The sequence below is a fragment of the Lagopus muta genome, chromosome 1 (assembly GCF_023343835.1).
Source record: "Lagopus muta isolate bLagMut1 chromosome 1, bLagMut1 primary, whole genome shotgun sequence".
NCBI classification, from domain to species: Eukaryota; Metazoa; Chordata; class Aves; order Galliformes; family Phasianidae; genus Lagopus; species Lagopus muta.
Window position 1 is genome coordinate 80,139,590 of NC_064433.1, and position 22,154 is coordinate 80,161,743.

At 43.6% G+C, this 22,154-nt stretch overlaps 1 long non-coding RNA gene across 4 annotated transcripts; it reads left to right on the top strand.

Annotated features, from left to right (window-relative positions):
* Positions 1-79: 79 nt before the first annotated feature.
* LOC125688002 (uncharacterized) lies at positions 80-20,996 on the top strand. 4 transcript variants are annotated; one of them, XR_007374558.1, is made up of 5 exons: positions 80-217; positions 666-702; positions 8,193-8,257; positions 10,941-11,165; positions 20,926-20,996. It is a non-coding gene; the product is annotated as an uncharacterized LOC125688002 (long non-coding RNA). The 4 variants fall into 4 exon arrangements; XR_007374563.1 differs by lacking the exon at positions 20,926-20,996 and adding an exon at positions 12,316-12,441; XR_007374557.1 differs by lacking the exon at positions 20,926-20,996 and adding an exon at positions 11,404-12,142.
* The last annotated feature ends 1,158 nt before the right edge of the window (positions 20,997-22,154 follow it).

Here is a 22,154-nt window from a genome sequence, read left to right on the forward strand (position 1 = left end):
CACTGGTAGCCAGCCCTTAAATAGGTCTAGGAGGGATAAAGCCAGGCTCCATCCCTTCTGGCAGCACAGGAGAATTGCCTTCACCTGTGCTCCTCTGGCTGCCTTACTGCTCGCCTCAGGTGATCAATCAGAGGTTCAGGCCGTGACTCAGCAGTTCCCATACAAAGGCCAAGATGGATGGTGCCCTGGGCAGCTGGGTCTAGTATTAAATATGGAGGTTGGTAGCCCTGCCTGTGGCTGGGGGGTTGGAGATCTATAATCTTTGAAGTCCCTTCTAACCCAAGCATTCTATGATTTTATGACTTAGAGCCTTTGCAGTGTAGGGAGCTGCTAGTGGGCTTGAGAACAGGAGCAAGGATAGAAGAACAGAAGAGTGAGCCATGGGCTCCTGTCACTAAGCAAAAGGAACTTCTGGGATTGAAAGAACAAGAACAAATGGTCTTAAACTGAAAGAGGGGAGATTTAGGTTAGATGTTAGCAGGAAATTTTTTACTCAGTGGGTGGTCAGGTAATGGCAGAGAATGCCTGGAGGAGCTGTGGGTGCCACATTCCTGGAGGCGTTCAAGGCCAGGCCTGTGCAGCCTGAGCTGGTGGGGGGCAACTCTGCCCATTGGATGGGCTTTGAGGTCCCTTCCAACCTAAATCATTCTGTGATTCTATAATAGGTCTGACACCATCTGGGGCCGGTTCTGTGCTATGCAGGTAAGCAAGTGGGTACAACCTAGCCATGGTATTACTCTTATTTTGTGAAGACCAAGGCAGCATAGCTCAGTGCACCATGCAGTGTCACTGTAGCCTATGCTACAGCTGCAGTGATGAGGCAAGGGAGCTTGCAGCAGCTCTTGGATGGAGAGGAAATTTGTGGAGGCTGAATGTGCCTCAAGGCTGCTGGAGGTTCAGGTGGAGCTGGCCTTCCCTTAGCATGAGCACAAACAAGGTAACAGCAGGAAACTGACATCCCCCTCCCCCAACAGCAGCTCACAGCATGGCTGCTGGAGCAACAGCTTTTTCATACTTAGGTTTCCTAAACTTTTGCAGTTATTTTCACTTTCTTCCTCAAAACTACACTGTGATATTGAAGGTGGGCAGAGCCCAGGACCCCGCAGGCGGACCTGCACCCCTCACTGTGGTAAGGGTGGAGCGGGGCAGGGTGCAGGCAGTGGGTAAGATTCCACACCCTCTGTTTGTTTGCATGCTCACATTACTGCTATTATTTGTGTTGTGGCCTGTGTGCAAATGTTTCTACTGCTGCGTGTGGATTTTATCAAGGTTAAGTAACTTGTCATATCCACATAAGAAAATTGTAAGTCTTAAGTCATACTGGTCTCAAAGAATCGTAGGGTTGGAGGGGACCTCCGGAGATCTCCTAGTCTAACCTCCTCCTAAAGCAGGTTCCCTACAGCAGGTAGCACAGAACAGCATCCAAGTGGGTCTTGAATATTTCCGGAGAAGGAGACTCCTCAACCTCTATGGGCAGCCTGTTCCATTGCTCTGTCACCGTCACAGTAAAGAAGTTCTTCTTCCACCCAAGTGCACACAGTGCGTCAATAACACCTTGACTTGTCATGCAAGTTTCTGGTCTTGCAAACTATGTTTGCCGCCCCTCTTCCACTATCTGCCCTCACCTTCTGAATCCCAGCCTTCCCACCCTCTCTTTCCAGCGCCCAGGTTTAAAATTCTGCTCCTGTGTCCCCATCTCTAGTAACTGGAAAAGGATGTGAAAGAGGATCATGCAGCATAATCTATCCTGAAGACTTGCATCTTCATTCTCCTGTGGGAAACTTTGACACGTGGAAGCTGCCAGAGCCTTGCTGCAGCTGCATTCTTCAGCATCCCTGCTCAATATGTTGAAGTTGCTGCTAGTCCCAGTGCCCTGCCAGATCAGGCGTTTGTCTGATAAAAACACAGACTTGCATATACAATGCTTAAAGAGTAAAGATCACGTTGAGGCAGTAGAGGACTTCAAAGGAGAGTGGTCTTAGTAGGTCTAAAATCAGTCATTGGAAATTCAAGCCAAAACTGAGAATGTACACAAGGTGGAAAAAAGTGGCAGTGGTGACTGTGCCAGATCCTGCAGGCTGTTGTAGAAACTAGAGAAAGATCTCTGGACCTGCGTAAGGTGAATAAATTTCTCACTAACTGCACCAGCGAGAGGATTGCTGTGCTACTTGTGCTGCAGACATCAGCCAAGCTTCCGCCAGCTTTAGCAGGATAGGGACTTCATTCCAAGAATAGATGAGATAAGGAAAAGAAACCAGGTGAATGAACTCGAGGAGCAGGAAGCATTCTGTATCTGTAGAGAGGCTCTTCTGGAAGGAGAAGAGTTGGTGCTTTTGTGTCCTGAGCATCAACTCATTTTCAAGCAGCATTACTGTTTTGCTGGGTTCCTTTTAATGCTTTGCTTTTTCAGTTGAACTTTTTACAAAAATTGAGGTAAGCAAAAACAGCCTGTAAGAGCAGAAGGTACTTTATACACTGTTGATCATGGGCTCACAGGAATGTGTTTCTTGGCAACGCTGTGGGTTGTGGTTTTTTTGTTTTGTTTTGTTGTTTTCCTGACTTCTCCTAGAAGTGTTTTAACCCTGAGGGTAGTTTTCACAAGGCTGAGTGAACCTCTCTAACAGTTCACCATCTCCAGAAGTGGAGATTCCAAATAGACTGTTGTGTGTTGGCCTGGGCATTTTCTGGATTTAACTCACTGTACTAGTGACAGTGTAATTTGTCAGCAGACATCAAAAAAGAGTGCTGCTGGCTTCATTCGGGGAGCTTGCCAGAGGAGCACAACTGTAAGACTGTGAAAGGAAGCTGAAATTCTGGGTCTGTGTTACTGCTCCAGAGATAGAAATGATGGAGGTGAGCTCGAGTTCCTGTTGTTTGCGAAGCAGAAGTGAAAACTATGTAATCCAAGGAGAAGTGCCCTGAGGTGAAGTTAGCTAATAATACTTGTGCGTGTTTAGGCTGTTGTATCAGGTTTTCCTCTTGCTATACTGGTGTGCAGCAAGTATGGGAGGGGTGTGAGTGCAGATGCTGACTACTGTACCACACTACTTAAGGATGACAGGCTGACTATAATGCTGGTAATGCTGTGCTGACAGTCTGTGCATACTCTCATCCTGGGATACATGCAGAGGGGAACTCACTAGAGATGGAAATTTTCTTATAGATATGTTTGTTTACAATGAAGTGAATAGAAACATAGAAATGAGCTAAAAAATGTTTTGGCAAAAAGAAAACACCCAAGCGTAGTTGTCAGAAAAATAAGAGTCCACATATTTACCCTCACAGAGAGGAATATCTTTTCCAAGCTGGAAATTTAGTCCAGTGGATTCTTCTTGTTAGAAATTTATTTTAGGTGCATCTCCTCAGAGTTTCTTTAGTATCAAGAGGCAAACTTTTAAGGGCTAAGAAAACTTGTTTCAGCTTTACAATCTGTAACTGACTGTACTTGGCTTAGAGCTTCCATTTCAGATCTATGAAGAAACAGACCTGAGCTGCAGAATTTTGGATTAGATTCTGTCCTTTATTCAAACACAGGACTTCAAATGCATTGCCAGAGGTGGGTAGGGATCTGAAAGTTGTGAGGTTCCCATGCACTCCCTGTCAGAATCTGAAGAGCAAGAGCAAGGAAAACAAATGGGTTGAGATGAAGACAATGTAAGCAGGGGGCGGCAGGAAGGGAACTGGGATTGTTAGTCTGGAAAAGAAGGGGCTCGGAGGAGGGCAAGGGAGGTGATCCTGCCCCTCTACTCTGCGCTGGTGAGGCCTCACCTGGAGTACTGTGTCCAGATGTGGAGTCCTCAGTACAAGAGAGATGTGGACCTGTTGCAATGTGTGCTGAGGAGTGCCACAAAAATGATCTGAGGGGTAGGACACTTCTCCTATGAGGACGGGCTGTTTGCTAGGGCTGTTCAGCCTGGAGAAGAGAACGCTTCAAGGTTTCCTGATAGCAGCCTCTCAGTATATAATGAGGGCTATAAGAAAGAAGGGTAGACTCACAGAGTCTGTGGTGATAGGATGAGGGGAAATGGTTTCAAACTAAAAGAGGGAAGTTTTAGGTTGGATGTAAGGAAGAAGTTTTTTGTAATAAAGGTGGTGAGGCACTGGAATAGGTTGCCCAGAGAGGTGGTGGATGTCCCATTCCTGGAGACACTGAAGGTCAGGTTGGATGGGGCTCTGAGCAGCCTGATCTAGCTGTAGATGTTCCTGTTTATTGCAGGGGAATAGGACTATATGTCTTTTAAGGGTCCCTTGCACCTCAAAATTGAAACAAATGACTCTATGATTCTTTCACAGACACAATTGCCTCTTGTGGGCAACTGCAATTTTCTCCTTTCTCTAATCCCTTCCAGTTGTTTCAGGAAAGAAATCTCTTAGCAGCATCTTTTGATTCACTTTTATTCAATTTTAAGTCTTCTCATAACAATCAAGAGGAGGGAAGGTGACACTCAGTGGAGGAATTTCTCACTTCTTTCCATTAGCTACCAGTTTGCTGCCTATCAGTGATTTCTTTACATGATGTCTTTTTGCAGGAAGTAGAGTTTTTCAGGGTCGTGTGCTTTTCTGTCTAGGTCTTTACTTACACTTCTGCTGTCCATTCTAATCCTGCTTTTCTTTGTTCCTTCAATCCATTTGTCTTTCCCAAGAGTGAATGAGCTTTAAGACGTATGTGTTTCGGTGCCATGAGTGCTCTTATATGTTCTTATGAACCACACTAGATCATCAGCTCCCTAAACAACCAAGCAGATTGGAGAGTGCTGTGAAGACTAACACAAATCCTTTGTCATGGAGGTCACTGGAGCAAGTAATACTGTTTCAGTGGGGAATGGCCAAAGTATCTGCCACCACCCAGGAGTTCTGTGCCCTTCTGGAGTGTTCTGGAGTTAACAGTGGTTGCATGTATACCATAATCAGTCTGGTTTCTTACGTGAAGTACTGGGATGAACACAAGGCTGGAGCAGGATGCTTTTTGGGTTGTAAACAACTGTGCTACCTTTGAAGAAATCTTCTATATTTTTATTTCATAAATTAATGTTTTCACAGTTTTGGTGGCTGAAAGTCATAACGTCTCTGGTGATGGGCTTGGAAAAGATGACACAGGTAGGGAGACAGGTCATTCAAAACAGGACTTCGGGGTATTTTTTGTTATGTTTGTTTTTCCCTTGGGCAGGTCAAAACATAAATTTTGATGTTTTTGTATGTTTGTTAGAACTGTGTTTCTAACCAGTAGTTCAGAAGTCTCTGAAGTTCACAGAGTACCGGTGAGTTAGAAGAAGATAAGAAAGATTTTATAAACAAACAGAAAAACCCTCCTTCTTTTGCTGCTGCACTTAAATGTGGTTCACATTTCAATTAGAGATTCTTTCAGGTTGCAAGGAGAAAATCACAGCATTAGTGTGACATGTAGGAAGCAAAGAAAGGAGATGTGGATTTTCTTCTGAGTTGTCTCTGGGTTCTTATGGCAAATCTGTGCAGCTCTAATAATGCAAAATGTGCTTTAGCAACTTAAGTCAGTGCTGGTGGGAAGCTGAAATTTTTTTGTAAAGCTTTCACTAAACTGGCTTAACATACAAGTCATCTGAAGAATATGCTGTATATATTGTATAAACAATGAAACCATCACTTTAAGGTAGTGTTGTATATTTTGCAAACTGTTGTGTTACCTCCACATGCATTTCTTGAAAGAATTTCTATTTGCCTGCAGCTGCGGAAATATGAGGGGAGAATTAATTTTGCATCTGGCCTTTCACAGTCTAAAACATATTAATGTGTTCTCGGTCAAGAGATTTCCATTCCACTGTCAGCTTAAACAGACTTGTTGCCTTAGGAACAGTAAATGTTGGTGGATGAATCACTAGGCGAGGAGTTGAAAGTACCTGGATCCTTGTTAAACAAGATCCTTTGTTAAACAGAACTGGGCAAATGCCTCCTCTGGACTTCAGCTTCCCTCTTGATACAGTGAGAATGAAACTGTATGCAAATCACTTCACTTTGGAATATAATTGAAATATTCTTTAGAATCTTTATAAAAAGATTATAATCCAATAATCTTTGGAAAGGCAAACTAGTTATATAGGAAGGATCCTCTTTCATAGTAAATATGCAAGTTACCCTTTTGTCTGGTGTTACCTCTTATTTGCATGCAGTAGAATACAAGGATATTTCTTTAATACGTCGTCATGGGATCTTTACTTTTACTAGGAAGAAATCCTCAAGCAGACCTTAAGTAATGAAGTGCTTTGGTTTCAAAGCTTGGGTGTGTTGCTGAAGAATGAACCTGAGCCTCAAAATGCCAATCTAGAGATGGGATGCTTGCGAAACGTCAATCTGGGAGATCTAGCAAGCTTCTTAGAGAGGCACCAGTGTTGGTCTTGTATCTTCTGCTCGATTTATATTCTAGGATTTTGAATATATTTATTAGGAAGCTAACAAAGCCCCAGTCCTGTTTTATTATACAGTTTGTGTAAATTTCACTTGTGCTTTTTTCTAGAAATTCCTTTTCCTCTAATGGGAACATTTTCATTCAAGTCAGTAAAAAACACGTTGTTTCCCAGTCTGTTGCAGTAATTATTCACACACCAACATTCCACTGTTTTCCACTAATAACTGATAATAAGTGCCTTGTTTGGAGAAGCAAGAGGTCCTCCCTTACCCGATAAAGGGGAATGTCACTCATGATGACAATGAGGAGAAGGAAACTAGGAGACCCTTGGATTTTGCTGGTTATTGATGCAGGAAGAAGAATGTGTGTAGAATAGTGTTCCTCATTTGGACAAACACGAGTTGTTTAGATAATGATGAGTACACCAGCTTTCAAGCCACTGTCAAGAGTGACTGTTTCACACTTTTTGCTGGAGTGATGTGAATCATACTTATGTAAGTCACACTTGGAAATAACCTCACCAGAACTGATGGGCTTGAGGGAATTGTGTTCTAGGAGCACAGTTGGGTTTGTTGTTGTTTTTGTTTTGTTTTTGTTTTTTAAGTTGTATGTATATATGTGTGTGTATGTGTATATATATATATATATATACATATATATATATAGGTCAGGTACAATGTTGCTCATTTTGGTAACAGTAGGTGGTGACTGCAGGTACAGACATAGTGAGATGATGACTTTCTCCAAGCATGAGCAAAGGCCATCCTGATGGTCAAGAGAACAAGCAGACAAATCAGGAGATCAGCTTGGCTAAGTGAACTACTGACAAACCTTTTTTTGGCTGAAACAACTAAGTCTATGAACTATGAGAGGAATGCAGCGAGTACTACATGCCTTGATTTGAGCAAGGCTTTTTATGCAGTCTCCCACAGCTGAAGTTGAGATGTCCAAGTCTGAATAAGTGTCTGTGTATATGGATAGAAAATGTGTTAGAATGTCAGGCCTGCTGTTAGCAGCTGATGTTTTTTTGATGTTGTTGTTTTCTTTTTTCTCCAATGCATGCCAAAGGCAAGTGGACTACTGCAGAACTCTGTTCCGGAGCCTGCACTTTTCAATATTCATTTATTGTCTTGGACAAGGAAGTAGAAAATATAGAAGTTTATAAAAGACTGCTAAATATGGAGTGCAGTTGGTCTGTGTAAGGGTAGGACTGCTGTTCAAAAAGAGCTGGAGGAGTGGTCCAGAGTGAACTTCATGAAGTTCTGCAGGGCAACAAGGCGTCTTGTGCTAGGATGAATGGTCTAAGACCCTGCAGTGGTGTAGGCTGAGGACTGCCTGGCAAGAGAGTAGCTCTGCTAAAAGGTACCTGTTTTCATGAACAGTGTGCTGAAACATGAATCTATACTGCTCCCTGGCAGCAAAGAAGACTAATAACATCCTACGCTGTTCAGAGGAGAACTTGAGCCAGAAGGTTAAAGAAAGTGGTTATTTTCCATTACTTGCCACTTGGTAGATGATATGTACTATCCCCCAGAGCTGGAGAAGTGCTGATAAATGTGAGCAAATTGAGCAGAGTGCCACCAGCATGATCGATGGCTAGAGCAAAATTCATTTTGTGAAGCAGACCATAAGGAGAGTGTGGGAGGTGAGTGCTTGTTCCACGGTGGGGTTGTTTGTGGGGAAAAGTGTTAGCTGTTGATGTTGGCAGTATGGTAAGCTGTAGCTGTGACCTCACTCTGAAGTGCTGGCCTCTACTTGGAAGCTGAGTGGCTGTGGGCTTGGTAACTGTAGCTGTCTTCTGTTCTCTCTTTAGACACTGTTCAAAAGGAGTTCAGCAGCTTTGTGGCCAAGCGTGAAGATGACAGTGTTGAAAATGAAGTAAGTGCCTGCATAGTGGAGTGGTGTTTGTCTGCTTGGCTTTTGCTTACTGATGTGAAGCTATGGGTGGTGCCATTGGCTCTGCAAGCCCTCTGTGCTTGGCCTATGTGGAAAGAAGCTTGAGAACACTGTGGCTCCAGGTGTGGAGGAGAGGGGATGTGTGTTCTGTGATGTCTCCTGTGGTCAGTGGGGTTGTAGGTTGGGGCTGTTATTGGTGTGATGTGGGTGTGATGATTGCTATGAAATCAGATGTTTGTGATGGAAATGCTTAGCAGACTGACCAGCCTCTCTTTGAAACTCTAAAACTGAAATTTGCTAGCATTTGTTAGCATTCATTAATAACACAGCTCTTTCTCATGCTCATACTTCTGTGTCATGCCTTAACAAATGATAATGGGTTATAGTGGTGATAAGTCTGTGTCAGTAGGCAGAACTGTTATTCTGCCTGTTAAATTGTAAACACTATTGAACATCGTATCAGAGAGCTACTGCATAACACTGGTGGCTCTTTATTGCTTAGGTAGGCAGACACCTTTTCTTTTTTTCACAAAGAATGCCAAATTTACTTAACTCATGTATTTTTATTTTATTTTATTTATTATTTTTTTTTTTTTTGTGGTTGAACTTGTTTTTAAACCTACAGGGATGCTGTAGGAAAGCTCTTCTGAATAAACAGGGTAGTGAGCCTGAGGACCTACACATAGAATGAGAAAGCTGGTAATTCTTTGTATGGGAGAAGTTGATCAGTGCTTCATCTTGTTAGTGAAATTCCAGGCCACGCTGATGCAATGTTTCTTAACAGTTATGCCATACTTCTTGAACTAATGAGGTCCTTTACTCAGGTATCAGTTCTGTGTGCTGTATTTACAGTGGGGACATAACAGGCCTCCATTTACACATCTCCAAAGCAGTTTTGCTCTCTCAATCTGTTTCTAGTGGTAGATGTGCAGACCATCTGTGTAAGGTTACACATATATTTCCTGGAATACAACAACATGGAGAATATAAAAACTCATATTAATCCTGTCCCAGATCTGAGAGCAGAAGCATATAAAGCTATCCATTAATGAAGTGTACAGGCAAAGCCTCACAGTCTTTCATCTGTCCAGACCAGCATACTGTGTCTGTAGAATTTTTCTCTAGTAGAGAAAGCCTGTAGAAAGCTAACTGATTTCACTCTTGTTACTATTCAGTTTCACACCATGATTCCCAAGAAATACTAAACGTTGTATGTTTGGCTCTGGGATCATTGACCTTTCGTTTGTAATGATAAATCTTACTAGTGTGGCAGCAGGCAAAGGACAAGAAAACATCAAACATTCATCAAGAACAATTGTTGCACTCCTAATGCGATTTCTACCTGTTAGTATTGCACAAAATGCTGTTTAGCCCTTATGTGTGGAAAACTCCAAAGTGACTAACTGTGAAATGGCTTCCAGGAAGAATCTCAAAGTCTTGGTCTTTGTGGCAGCCATGCAGGGGAGGTAGGAATTATTTCCCAATGTGGCAAATGGGATGTCTGCTTGTAGAAGTGCAGTCAGCTGGCTGCAATAATTGTAAATTTAATCTGTAAGTAAATATGTAATAAATCTTCCCAATTGTTAGCCTGTCTGTGAAGCTTACACTGGATAAGATGATACAAAGGACCGTTTCTGAACTTTGAATCCATTCAATGATGGCAATTAACTTACCTGCGTTTGCGAGGCTCACTGTGATTTACTGTAGCCCAGGCATGCTCTGGTTCTACAGAGCTTTGTCTTTGATGTTGATGGGTGAAAATTGTTCCAAGTAGATACAAATCACGGGATGGTTTGAGCCAGTCTGGCAATTTACTGTCACTGAAAGTGGAGGTCTTACTTTTTGTGCATGCTCTGATGTTCATCATACTCTTCCATGTAGCAGGAAACTGATCCAGCAGGAAAAAAAAATATTGTTTTCTGCCGGAATAACAGGTTAAGTGTGGTTGTAAATGACTTTGATAAGCACTGTGCTAGTTCTGTGAAGGAGATGAGATGCTGATCAGCAGTAAGTACATTATTTATCAACTATATAAATGTAATTCTTTACTAATGAATTAGGTACATTATAAAACACGCACAAAAATAGAAGTTGAAAAGGGATTAGATTAGGAATGGTCTTGAACTTGCTACATTTTAACCTCCTGTGCTGTAACTTTCCCTTGTCTTCAGTTTCCTTGATTGTTAAATAAGAACTCTGTTTAGTCCTCCAAAGAGAAAACTAAAAGCACCTGCCATCACTGTGTGGAAAGAATAGCAGCAGCATCACTTGCATTGTGTGGTGCAAAAAAGTTATAAACCTGAATCTTTGCCTAAAAGTAGTGTCTTAAGGGCATAGCTGTCTGATCCAAAGTCATGGAATAACAACAGCCTTCCTGGTTACTGGCTACTTAGCAAATGGCTGACAGTAGCTGACGAATGTTCTTATTCTGCTCCAGTTCAGTGCAACATGTATCACTTTAAAGAGATTACTGTGGTAATTGGCTAGTGCCTATGAGATGCCATGGGTCTAATAGCTTCTTAGAAATGGTTTGTTTATGTTGATGTGACAGTATCTTAATTCACCTTCGCACAGTATTAGTGTTTAAAGCCTGCAATATTCTTGTATAAGTACAGTTTCTAGAATACATAATTGTTTACATATGAATTTTTTCATTTTGCTCCAGAATCTTAGATCATAAATAATTGCCTTGTGAACCAAATTGTGACGGTTTGAGCCAGTGGAAGTGACTTCAATAGTGCAAGAGTATCAATCTGTTCTCTTGGAAGCATTCCAGAAGCACTAAAATTGTCCATAAAGTGATGTTTTGAAGACTAGTCCAGCTGTTTCCAGTGCCTACCTTTCATTCCTCAGAGTGGACGGCCTCCTTTTTGAATGTTGCTGCATGGAGGTAAATAAGTTAAATCATGGACAAAAATCTCTTCTGTATTGTTTCGTACCTGTTTTTAATGAACAACCTTTCAGACATAAACAAAGTCATATTCATAAATTTAGATAAACAAAATCTGATCAGCTTGCTGTGTAACTTTTGGATCAATACATGTACGGTCAGGAGAGAGATGATTCATTCTTCAGTAGTTTCAAATAGATGGAAGTTTGAATTTGCTATTGTTTGGGATCTCCAACAGGAACTCAATGCTCCAGACAAGCATTTTCAAAGATAGCTATCTGCTGCAGTCAGAAGAAGACTGGCAAACTGTGATCATGACTGGAGAGAGAACTTGAAAACTGAGCTCATAAATACACTGAAGCTAAAAAAGAATCAAGGCGAAAAGAATACCATGTATTAACGTTTTCAAAACATCAAGCTGTGGAGTGTGAATTCTGCTTGTTGTTTGTTTGTGGAAGCTGGAATGTCATTTCAGTTCATTTTGAAAGTTGTGTATGAGAAGATTGACAAAGGTTTGGTAGTGACAACAAGAGATCAGAAATTTTTCCTTTGTCTTCCCTGTTGGACCGATCCTTGTTTGCAAGGCAGTGTTCAAATTCTCCTCTGTGTAATAGATTAGGAATGTCCATGCCCTCAGTATTACTCCGGCTTCAAACTGAAATTGGATAGGAATGGAAGGGATTCTGGCATACTGCCATTTCTTGTTATACTACTTTGGCCTTACAAAATATTTCAGCCAAATAGTTGATTATTTAAACATCTGAACCATTCCCATGCAAATAATGTCTGTTCTTGGTATCTGTGGCTATTTTAATGAATCAGTTCTGATTGGCACATTGTTAAGACATGTTTACGAATAAGGTGGTGAGAAGATTAGTAACAGAGGAGAACTTGTAGCACTATTAGAAATGATCGGAAAATATGAGTTTAGATGGAACATGAGGTTAGGTAGTCCAAACTTAAACCAAGGTCAACACTGAAATGGGCCCCTGCTTTACCTACTTTGGTTTTTAAAACCCTCAAAGATGGAGACTGGACAGCCTCTCTGGCAATCTCTTTTGTTGTCTGACTGCTTTAATGTTGAAAATCTGTCCAGTCTGAATCATTGCTGTTTCAACTTCATGTCTGTTATCTCTTGTCTTCTCACCAGGTACAGAACGTGCCTCCATCTTCTTGATGATCATCTTGTAGGTATGGGAAGGCTGCTGTTAGTTACCACCCCCAAAGAATGTTCTTTTCCAGATGTGAACAAACACAGTTCCTGGAGTATCTCCTTACAGTGCCATTGCTCTAACTCTCTGACCATCTTTGTGGTTCTTCACTGAAACTGCTCCAGTTGACTGATGTATCTGTCCTCTTGAAGGGGTACAAAAGGAGTGGTTTTATAAATGCGGGCTAATTTAATTCTGAGTAGAGGAGGATAATTGTGGAATCATAGAATACCGTGACTTGGAAGGGACCCAAGTCTTTGACTCCAGCTCCTGCCTCTACGCAACGTAGGGGTTAAACCGTGTATCTTAAGAACATTGTTCAAATGTTTTTTGAATACTGACAGACCCCTTTAAGGCTACCCCAGATGGTGCTAGTGAGTCTGCTGGTTTGCCATGGCTGCACCCTGGCCAGAAGGCTGTTGCCAGGAAGAATGTGAAGACCCAGACCCAGAGGTCCCACAGCAACATGCTAGTGCACAGGTCTGTGTCTGCAGTGAGTGCTAGAGCCTGGCCCTTGCAGCACAGGGCAAGAGAGATTGCATCTGTGTTAGATGCAACCAGCTGATGGATTTACTTAGCCTAGTAGCTGACCTGAAGGAGGTGGTGGAGAGGCTGAGGAGCATTAGGGAGTGTGAAAGGGAGATAGATTGGTAATGCCAGTCCCTGCCAGCCCTGACATCTAGGCATCCATCTGAGGCTCCACATGAAGCACATCACCCCCTACTGCCTTGCAAACAGGTAACAGGAGGAGACCATCAGGCAGACAGTGTTCCTGCTACAGTGAGCTCTTGTGTTCTCCTCCTAACAAAAATGATGGTGAAGTGGGGGCAGGGGACAATGGCAAAAGGTTCATGCTCAGTGATGCAGGCACACCTGCCCAGCAATTCCTCCACCTCCCCAGCTGCCCCTGCAGAATAGGTACAGTGCTCTTCAGGGGCAGCTGGACAGTGGTGGGGATGATGGTTCTTCCTGCTTAGAGGTGTCATCAAGACTAGGCTACCCTTAACATTAAAACCTTCTCAGTAAAGAAAAAAAGATGAGTCGTTGTTGGTGACTCACTGCTGAGGGGAGCAGAAGGCCCAATATGCAGACCAGACCCACTACACAGGCAGGTCTGCTGCCTGCGGGGGTTCAGAAGATAGAAGGGAGAAACTTCCTTTCTTAGTATGGCCCTCAGATTATTATCCCCTATTGTTGTTTCAGGTAGGCTGTGATGAAATAGGAAGGACTATTAAGAAGCACTTCAGAGCCTTGGGGCAGCTGGTCAGAGGTTCAGGAGCACGAGTGCTCTCCTCTATTCCTCCAGTTGTAGGGAATGATGAGGGACTGAACACGATGGACCAACAGATGAATTCTTGGCTCTGAGCCTGGTGTGCCCAGCAGGGATTTGGGTTTTTTGGCCTTGGCTCAATTTACATGAGACCAGGCCTGCAAGCAATCAATGGGAATAGCTTATCCCTCTGGTGGAAAGGGGTTTTATGATGGGAGTTGGCAAGGTTCATTGATAGAGATTTAAACTTGGTATGAAGAGGGATGGGGGTGAAACCAAGGTCACTAGAAAGGAGCCTGTATATTATATGCCAGTGCTTGTGGGAGGAAGATGTGCTAGTAAGATCTTACAGTCCTCTGTCTTGGTGAGGGAGAACAACACACCTTTTTGTAGGAAGAATACAAGGGTTAGTGTGAGGCTGGTTGCTACAGAAACACGTAAGTATGGTCAAGAGTGTATTAGGGTTTCTCCCTCTCAAATGGTGGCTCATCTTCACTGCATTTAGAGTAATGCATGCAGCATGGGTAGCAAACAGAAGGAGCTGGAGGCCATTGTGCTGCCAGGAAACTATGATATAGTAGTTACCAACATAGAAATATGGTGGGATGACTTGTATAGCTGGAGAGCTGCGATTGATGGCTACCAACTCTTCAAAAGAAATAAGCAAGGCAGGAAAGGTGGTGGTGTGGCTCTCTACATTAAGAAAAAATGTGAATGTCTGGAAACTAATGATGGTGATGATAGGGTTGAGAGCCTATGGGTCAGAATCAAAGGGGAGGCCAGTAAGACTGACATTATTTTGGGAGTCTGCTACAGGCCACCCAACCAGGATGAAAAGGTGGATAGGATACTTTATAGACAATTGGGTGAAGAAGTCTCGAGGTCTACCCCTTGTTCTCATGGGGGACTTCAACTTCCCAGACATTTGCTGGATATATAATACAGGAGAAAGGGAACAGCCCTAGGTGTTCCTGGAGTGTGTGAGAGATAACTTCCTGACACAGATGGTGAATGAGCCAATAAGGGGAAGCAAAATCCTGGACCTGCTATTTGTTAACAGAGAAGGTCTTGTTGAAGGGGGATGTAAAGGTTGGAGGCTGTCAGAGGCAAAGTGATCATGAAATGATAGAACCACAGAGGGGAATCAGCAGAACTGCCACCTTGGATTTCTAGAGTGCAGACTTTGGTCTGTTTAGGACCATGGTTGAGAGAGTTCCTTGGGAGGTAGTTTTGGAGGGCCTGGGAGCCCAGGAAGGCTAGGAATACTTCAAGGAAGTTATTTTAAATGTACAGGAGCTGACCATCACCATATCACAGAAGACAAGCTGATGGTGAAGGAGACCAGTTTGGCTGAACAGAGATCTTTGGCTGGAACTTGGGAACAAAAGGAAAAATTATGGTCTTTGAAAGAGGACGCAAACAACTTATGAGGATTAGAAATACGTACTGAAGCTGTGCAGAAAGGCCAAAGCCCAGGTAGAACTGAACTTCGCCACTAAGATGAAAGGCAACAATAAATATTTCTAATGTTGCTGCGGAGACCAGACTCAGGGCAGGTAAGACTGCACTGGGCTAGGGATCTAAACCAAAAAGGGCTGACAAGAAGGGGGCTTTTTTAGGGCTTTTCTGAAGCCAGCAAAAGCACTGCAATCGGTGGTGGACCCCTTGGCCTGTCCCTGTCGGTCTGGAGGGGGGACCTGAGGGACAGGGAGGACTGGGAGAGGGTCCCTGCTTGATATCATGGGCAAACCCCTCCTGCCTACCTTGCATCCCAGGTCTCCCTAAGCAATAGGTTTGCAGCACTGGACACCGAAGGGGAGGTGACTGAGAAGGTGTGGGAAGGCTCCCCTAAGAGGTTACCAAGGGTGAGGCAGTCTACTCCACGTGTTGAGACTGCCTCTGCCAGGAAAGAAAAAAGGGTGGTTGTGGTAGGCAACTCTCTTATCAGAGGAACAGAGGGCCCCATTTGCAGACCGGCCCTGAGCCGCAGGGAAGTGTGCTGCCTTCCTGGGGCCCGTGTCAGGGTCATAACTAAAAAACTCCCAAAGCTGGTTCACTCCCATTACTCCTAGTTCAGGTGGGCAGTGATGAAATTGCTTGGAGACGCTTGCTAACTATGAAAGGAGATTTCAGGGAGTTAGAGTGCATAGTTCAAGGAGCAGAAGTGCAAGTGATGTTTTGTTCTATACCTTCTGGGGTGGTGAAGGACATGGAGTGTGCTACAAAAACACAGGTAATGAATAATTGGCTCAGAGGCTGGTGTCAAGGCAGGAACTTTGGGATTTTTGACCATGGGGCAGTCTACTCAGCCTCTGGCCTGTCCACAGATGAAACTTGCCTTTCTCAAAGGGGGAAATGAATCCTAGTGCAAGAGCTAGCAGGGCTTACTGAAAGAGCTTTAAACTACATATGATGGGGAAAGGGGGCAAACCAGAGCTCACCAGAGGTAAGCCTAGAGGAACAATGCTGGAGCTGGTAGTGAGGCAGATATCTCAGCAGAAGTGCATATACACCAATGAAAGCAGCATGGGCAACAAGCAGGAGGAGCTGGAAGTGCCAGGGGAGGTTTAGGTTGGATATCAGGAAGAATTTTGCAGAAAGAGTTGTTAAGCACTGGACTAGGCTCCCCAGGGAGGTGGTTGAGTCTCTATCCCTGAATGTGTTTAAAAACTTTTTGGATGTGGTACTCAAGGATATGAGCAGAGGGTTGTTAGAGTTAGGGTAGTATGGTTAGGTTGCGGTTGGACTTGGTGATCTTTAAGGTCTTTTCCAATCTGAGCAGTTCTATGATTCTATGAAATTGTGTCCAACCAACCTCATAGCCTTCTATGATGGAGTCACTGGCTAGGTGAGAAGAGTAGATGTCATTACCTTGACTTCAGCAAGGCTTTTGATATTGTCTCCCACAACATTCTGATAATGAAGCTGAGGAAATGTGTTAAATGGGTGGACAATGAGGTGGGTTGAGAACTGGCTGACTGGCCGAGATCAGGGAGTGATGATCAGCAGTGCAAAGTCTTGGGACTGTTGGAGACCTGTGACTCACCGCTAGTTCCCCAAGAATCAGTGCTGGACCTGGTCTTGTTCAGTATCATTGACAACCTTGATGAGGGGATAATGTCCACCTCAGCAAGTACGCCAACGATACAAAGCTGGGAGGAGTGGCTGACGTGCCAGAAGGACCTGGACAGACTGGAGAGCTGGGCAGTAAGAAATCAGATGAGGTTTAACAGAAGCAAGTGTAGAGTCTTGCACCTGGGAAGAAATAACTGCATGTATCAGTACAGGTTGGGGGATGACCTGCTGGAGACAAGATTTGTGGAGAAGGACATGGGAGACCTGGTGGGTGACAGGTTGGCTATGAACCAGCAGTGTGCCCTGGTGGCCAAGAAGGCCAATGGGATACTGGGGTGCATTAAAAGGAGGGTGGCCAGCAGGTCAAGGAAGGTGATCCTCCCCTTCTACTCTGCCCTGGTCAGGCCTCACCTGGAGTACTGCGTCCAGTTCTGGGCTCCCCAGTAGAAAAAAGACAGGGATCTCCTTGAAAGAGTCCAGCAGAGGGCCACAAAGATGACAAAAGGACTGGAGCATCTCCCCTGTGAGGAAAGGCTGTGTAACCTGTATCTGTTCAGCCTGGGAAGAAGAAGACTGAGGGGGTATCTTATTAATGTTTAAAAATATCTTCAGTGTGGGAGACAGAGACATAGCCAGCCTCTTTTCAGTGGTCTGTGGGGACAGAACAAGGGGAAATAGCCATAAACTGAAGGATAGGAAGTTCCACACCAATATGCAAAAGAACTTCTTCACAGTAAAGGGTGATAGGAGCACTGGAACAGGTTGCCCAGTGAGGTTGTGGAGTCTCCTGTGGAGATATTCAGGACCTGTCTGGACACCTACCTGTGCAGCCTGCTGTAGAGAGCCTGCTTTGCAAGGGGTTTGGACTCAGTGATCTCTGGAGTTCCCTTTCAACCCCTACAATTCTGTGACCTTTACCTACAATGTCAGTGTTCTTAATTTGTCCATTGCAACCTGTCCCTGCCCGTTAGCTTTGTGCTAGATCTGTGTCAGGAGTAGCCTGCTTAGCCAAACTGATTTCCCAATCTGCCTGCCTGTTTTCCTGACCATCAGGATGGCCTGTGCTCATGCCTAGAGAAAGTCTTCATTGAAGGCCTGCTGGCTTTTTAGAGCTCCTTTGCTCTGCAGTTCTGTCTCCCAAGCAAACATGCCTACCAGCTGCCTCAATAAGCTGAAATTATCTCTAACAAAGTGTAGGGCTGATACTCTGATGCTTCTCTTCCTCATTCCGCTAAGGATCTGAAGCTCCACTTTTCTTGATCACTACAGCCAAAACAGGTATTCATGACCCTGTCCTCATCCTGTTCTTCTCTGCAGGTGAGCAGCAGATAGAGCAGTGCAACATCACCTCTTGCTGGTCCAACCTAGGTGGAGGCTCCTGACACTGCCAGGAAATCGTCTTCACTGCCTGAATCCTGCTGTGTTGCCTTTCCAGCAGATGTCAGAGACACTGATGTTCCTCCATATATGCCTGTTATTCAGAGTCTTTCTTGAGCTGTTTATGGAAGCCTTTATCTACTTCCTTATGCTGATCCATTGACTTTAGCCTGCTCATCATCCCTGCTGGTCTGTTCTGTGATCCACACACACAAGCTGTCAACCAGCCAGTCTGTGGCTGGCCCTGAGCAGAGTTCCATGCATCCAAGTCATTCTTCCACAGAGAGGACAGCCCCTCTCCTTGTCCTCCCTGCCACTGTTTCTTGCGGGGTTTCTGCCACCCACCGTGGTGCTTCAGTCATGCATGCTGTCTGACTGTGTCCCAGTTATGCCAGTTATGGTTCTGTAAACTTGCACACAAGTTCTAGTTTTTCCTGCTTGCTTTCCACGCTGCACTCAGTTGTCCATGTACTCACAGCAGTGCAGGAATATTTAACTGATCTTTTGTTAGCACTAGACCAACTTAACTGCTGTCTGTAAATATGTTTATAATTTATTGAAAGAGTCTTATAAAGATATAAAATATTGTATTTTTGTGATGCATGCATGCACTCGCACTTCATCTTAAAAGTCAATTACTAATCCCCAAAATAAATACAATGCTTTATTTCCTAAGTCACAGCTCCTGAATCAAGCGTCCTCCATTGCATCTTAAACAGGTTTACCAGGATGATGCTGTCTGCTTAATTACTTTTTAACAAGTTTCCATTCAAAGATGTCCTTTGTCGTGTATATTGTGTTATGGGTAAACATATGGCTTGTTTCCTGCCTGTCTTTCTTTTCTATTGTTATTAACATGAGAAATAATGATCCAAAAATTATTTGAAGGAATTGGTTGAAATTGCTCTCCAAAAAAATAAACCAGTTGATGAAATGTATTTAATTTAGTTTGTGCAATTTAATACCAAGCACCATACAGAAGTGTCACAAAAGGTGTGGTTTTGAAAATTCCTTTCAAAGCAAAGAAGTGACAGCCTATTAGTGAACAGTTTCTGTTCACTAAGTGCAGTTGTTGGAGAAGACTTTGGCACAAATTGTGAAACATCAGAGCTTTATCATAAATAAATCAACTTCTTTCGCAAACTGACGTAAGACCAGGAGCTCCACACCCTGCCTGCTTTCCCCTATTTGTCAGGGTGCCTGCTGTGCACATGAGAAACTTCAACCAACACTGAAAAGTCTGGACTTCACAGTTTTCAAAACTGTATTCAAGCTCAACTGTTGTTGTTTCTTCTTGCTTTTTTGATGGGTGGATGTATTTTTTTTTAAGAGGAATCTGTGGCCAGACATTTGGAAGAGCAAATGGGCCCAATTTCCTGATTTGTTGCCGGTTCAGTGACATTTACAGCACCTACGTCCCCACTCTCTTTGAAAGTATCTGCAATAACTAATGAAGAATGAACGTTTTCTCTGTGAAATGTTATGTCCAAACTTACCTTGCAATGAATGCAACGATAGGCAGCTTTTAATAACAAAGAGCAGAAGCTTGCTGGAGATGCAAACATCTACTTCTGGCTGGCGTATGACATGATTCCAAGAAATGCTGACTGTATGACAGGAAGCGAGCATGGCCTCTGGCGCCCTCAAATCCCCATTCATTGCCAGTACTGAGCCATGATACTAGTAACAGAAATTGTTGGTAAGTAAAAGCTGCTGATAAATGCTTGTGCTCGTAAGGCACATCCCAACTGATGACTTTTTCAGTACTTTCTTCAACCAGTAGAAATGGTGCCTACAGGAGATGTTATTCCTCTTTTATCCCAGAATGAATGAGATCAGAGTTTGAGTGATGGTGTAGAAGCAATATTGTGAATTTGGGGTATGAAACCACAGTAGACAAGGCAGCTCTGCGTTGTGCTGATGCTCACAAGCAAGTTTTCAGCTGTTTGCAAACACCCTGTGCTGGATCTAGCAGGACTGGTTGAAAAGTGACACCATCCTTGTCTAATCATTGGCTGTACGAACACTAGATGCACTCTTTGATTATAGTGAAAGCAACTGTGTGAGTGAAAAGGCTTCATCAGTGCCTGACAGCCAGTTTTACATGAGTCTCTGCAAGCAGAGTTGAGGACTGTGGCTTCCAGGAGCAGGACTGCAGCAAAAATTGGGGTTAGCAGGGGTAGAAATGCACATAGTTGTCTCTTGATCAGACTTGTATCTCTACCTTAAAACAGGCTGTTAACACCCACTAGGCTGCAAGGAGATGATGCATACTGTCTGTGGCACACTGCTTCTGGAACATAAGTTTGTAATGCTCTTCAGCAGCAGATTAATTTACTAACATCCAAAACAGCAACAGGAAGGTGAGCTTGTGTGCTCCTACTGTCTCTATGTGTGGTTTGTCTTTCCTTCTTCAAAGGATGTGTGTAAAGGTAGCCTTGGGTACCATGTGAGCTACTGTGATTTAAATGGAGCCATGGGAAATATCTATGTACCCCAATGATGTTAACTCAGTTTGGTTAGTCAAGTTTTATATGACCCAAGTAATTCAGCTTTTGCCTTATTTCTGTGGGAAGTCTGAGGAAGAGCCTGTGAGTCTCAACACTTGTCTATTTTTTTTCTAGAAAATAGAGAAATAAACTGTTTCTCTACTTAGAAAATCCATTCCTTGTCTTAAAAATCTCAAATTTATTTCCCTTTAGAATGTTTTTCCCTCTTCTTTCATATCTGGTATAGCTTGAATGCCATTCCCCTCCAGTGGGGGATTCAGTGTTCTTCAAGTATGCATTGTTTAGTTTCCTTTTGTCCTTGTTTTATCTTTTGGCAGAGAGAAGAGAGTGGAGAGTTGGACCAGGAGGATGGAGAAGGGAGGAATTGAGTGGTGAATGTTAAATGGAGGTAAGTACAATTAGGAGTCAGAAATGGTGTGTACACTACTGCAAAACAGAGTGTTTTTTAGAGCTTCAAGGGTAAATTCAGTCCAGAATCATCTCCTGACATTCTTGCCTTTTGCTGCAATAGGATGTGTCCTGCAGCCCTGGCCACAGAGGACCTATGACTTTCCACAGGTAGAATCCCTGCTAGTTCTGACTGAAAATTATATATTTGGAAATTTCACTTGAGTTGGAATTCTTAACTTTAAGAGAATGTTAAACTAAATAGCTAATATAACTAAACTAATCAAGGAAAATCATTGGTGATGAAATGGGAAACAGCATGAAGGTTGAAAATGGGTAGAGAATCTCTACATGCCAGGGTGCAGAGCTGTTTGCATCCTGGCAGTGTTGCTGTGGCAGGGACAGGACTTATGCTGGGACATGACTTGGCAGTATGGGAGGCTGTTCCAAGGTTTCCTCAATACCCACCCCTTTGCTGAGCAGAGAGGGGAAGTTTCTAAGGAGGGGCATTGTTCTGGGAAGGGGGGATTCTGTGTTCTGCTATGCCATGCCATGCTATACTATGTTATACTGTAGGAAAAAGGTTCCTACCCACTTACTCAGACAAGTGATGTGGGATTGGCTTACCCTGTGGGATGGGATGTTCATCTGCTGATGTATTCAAGTCTCCCCTCCTCCCCCCTCCCCATGCCCCCCCTTTTTTTTTTCTAGAGGAATTGGCTGATTCACAATGTCTTCATTATCTTTAGATTGTTAGAAGAAAGGCCTGGACCCTTGGGGAAAATGATCTCAACAATATCATCATGATTTAGGTTAATGCACAGCCCAGGAGGCAGGATGGGCCAAAGCCTGGGCCTGAAAGCAGGCTGTAAGGAGTGGTCTGTGGGACTTGGAGGCTGATGGCCTTAGTGGCTGAAGGCCAGCCCGTAGGGGTGGGAATCCTTTTCCTTGTAAAAATATGCACATGACCCAGGGGTGCTGGAGATCACATTTCCCATTGCATGTGAACTGCTAGGGACATGTGTTTATGCGTCAGGCTCTAGGAACCCTCCTACCCATTTTCACCACTTTTCCCTTCACCTCTTTTACCTGTGCTGCTGAGGTTCCATGTAGTGTTTTTCTGATCACTGTTCTTGCACAGCTGCTGTCACATCTGCTC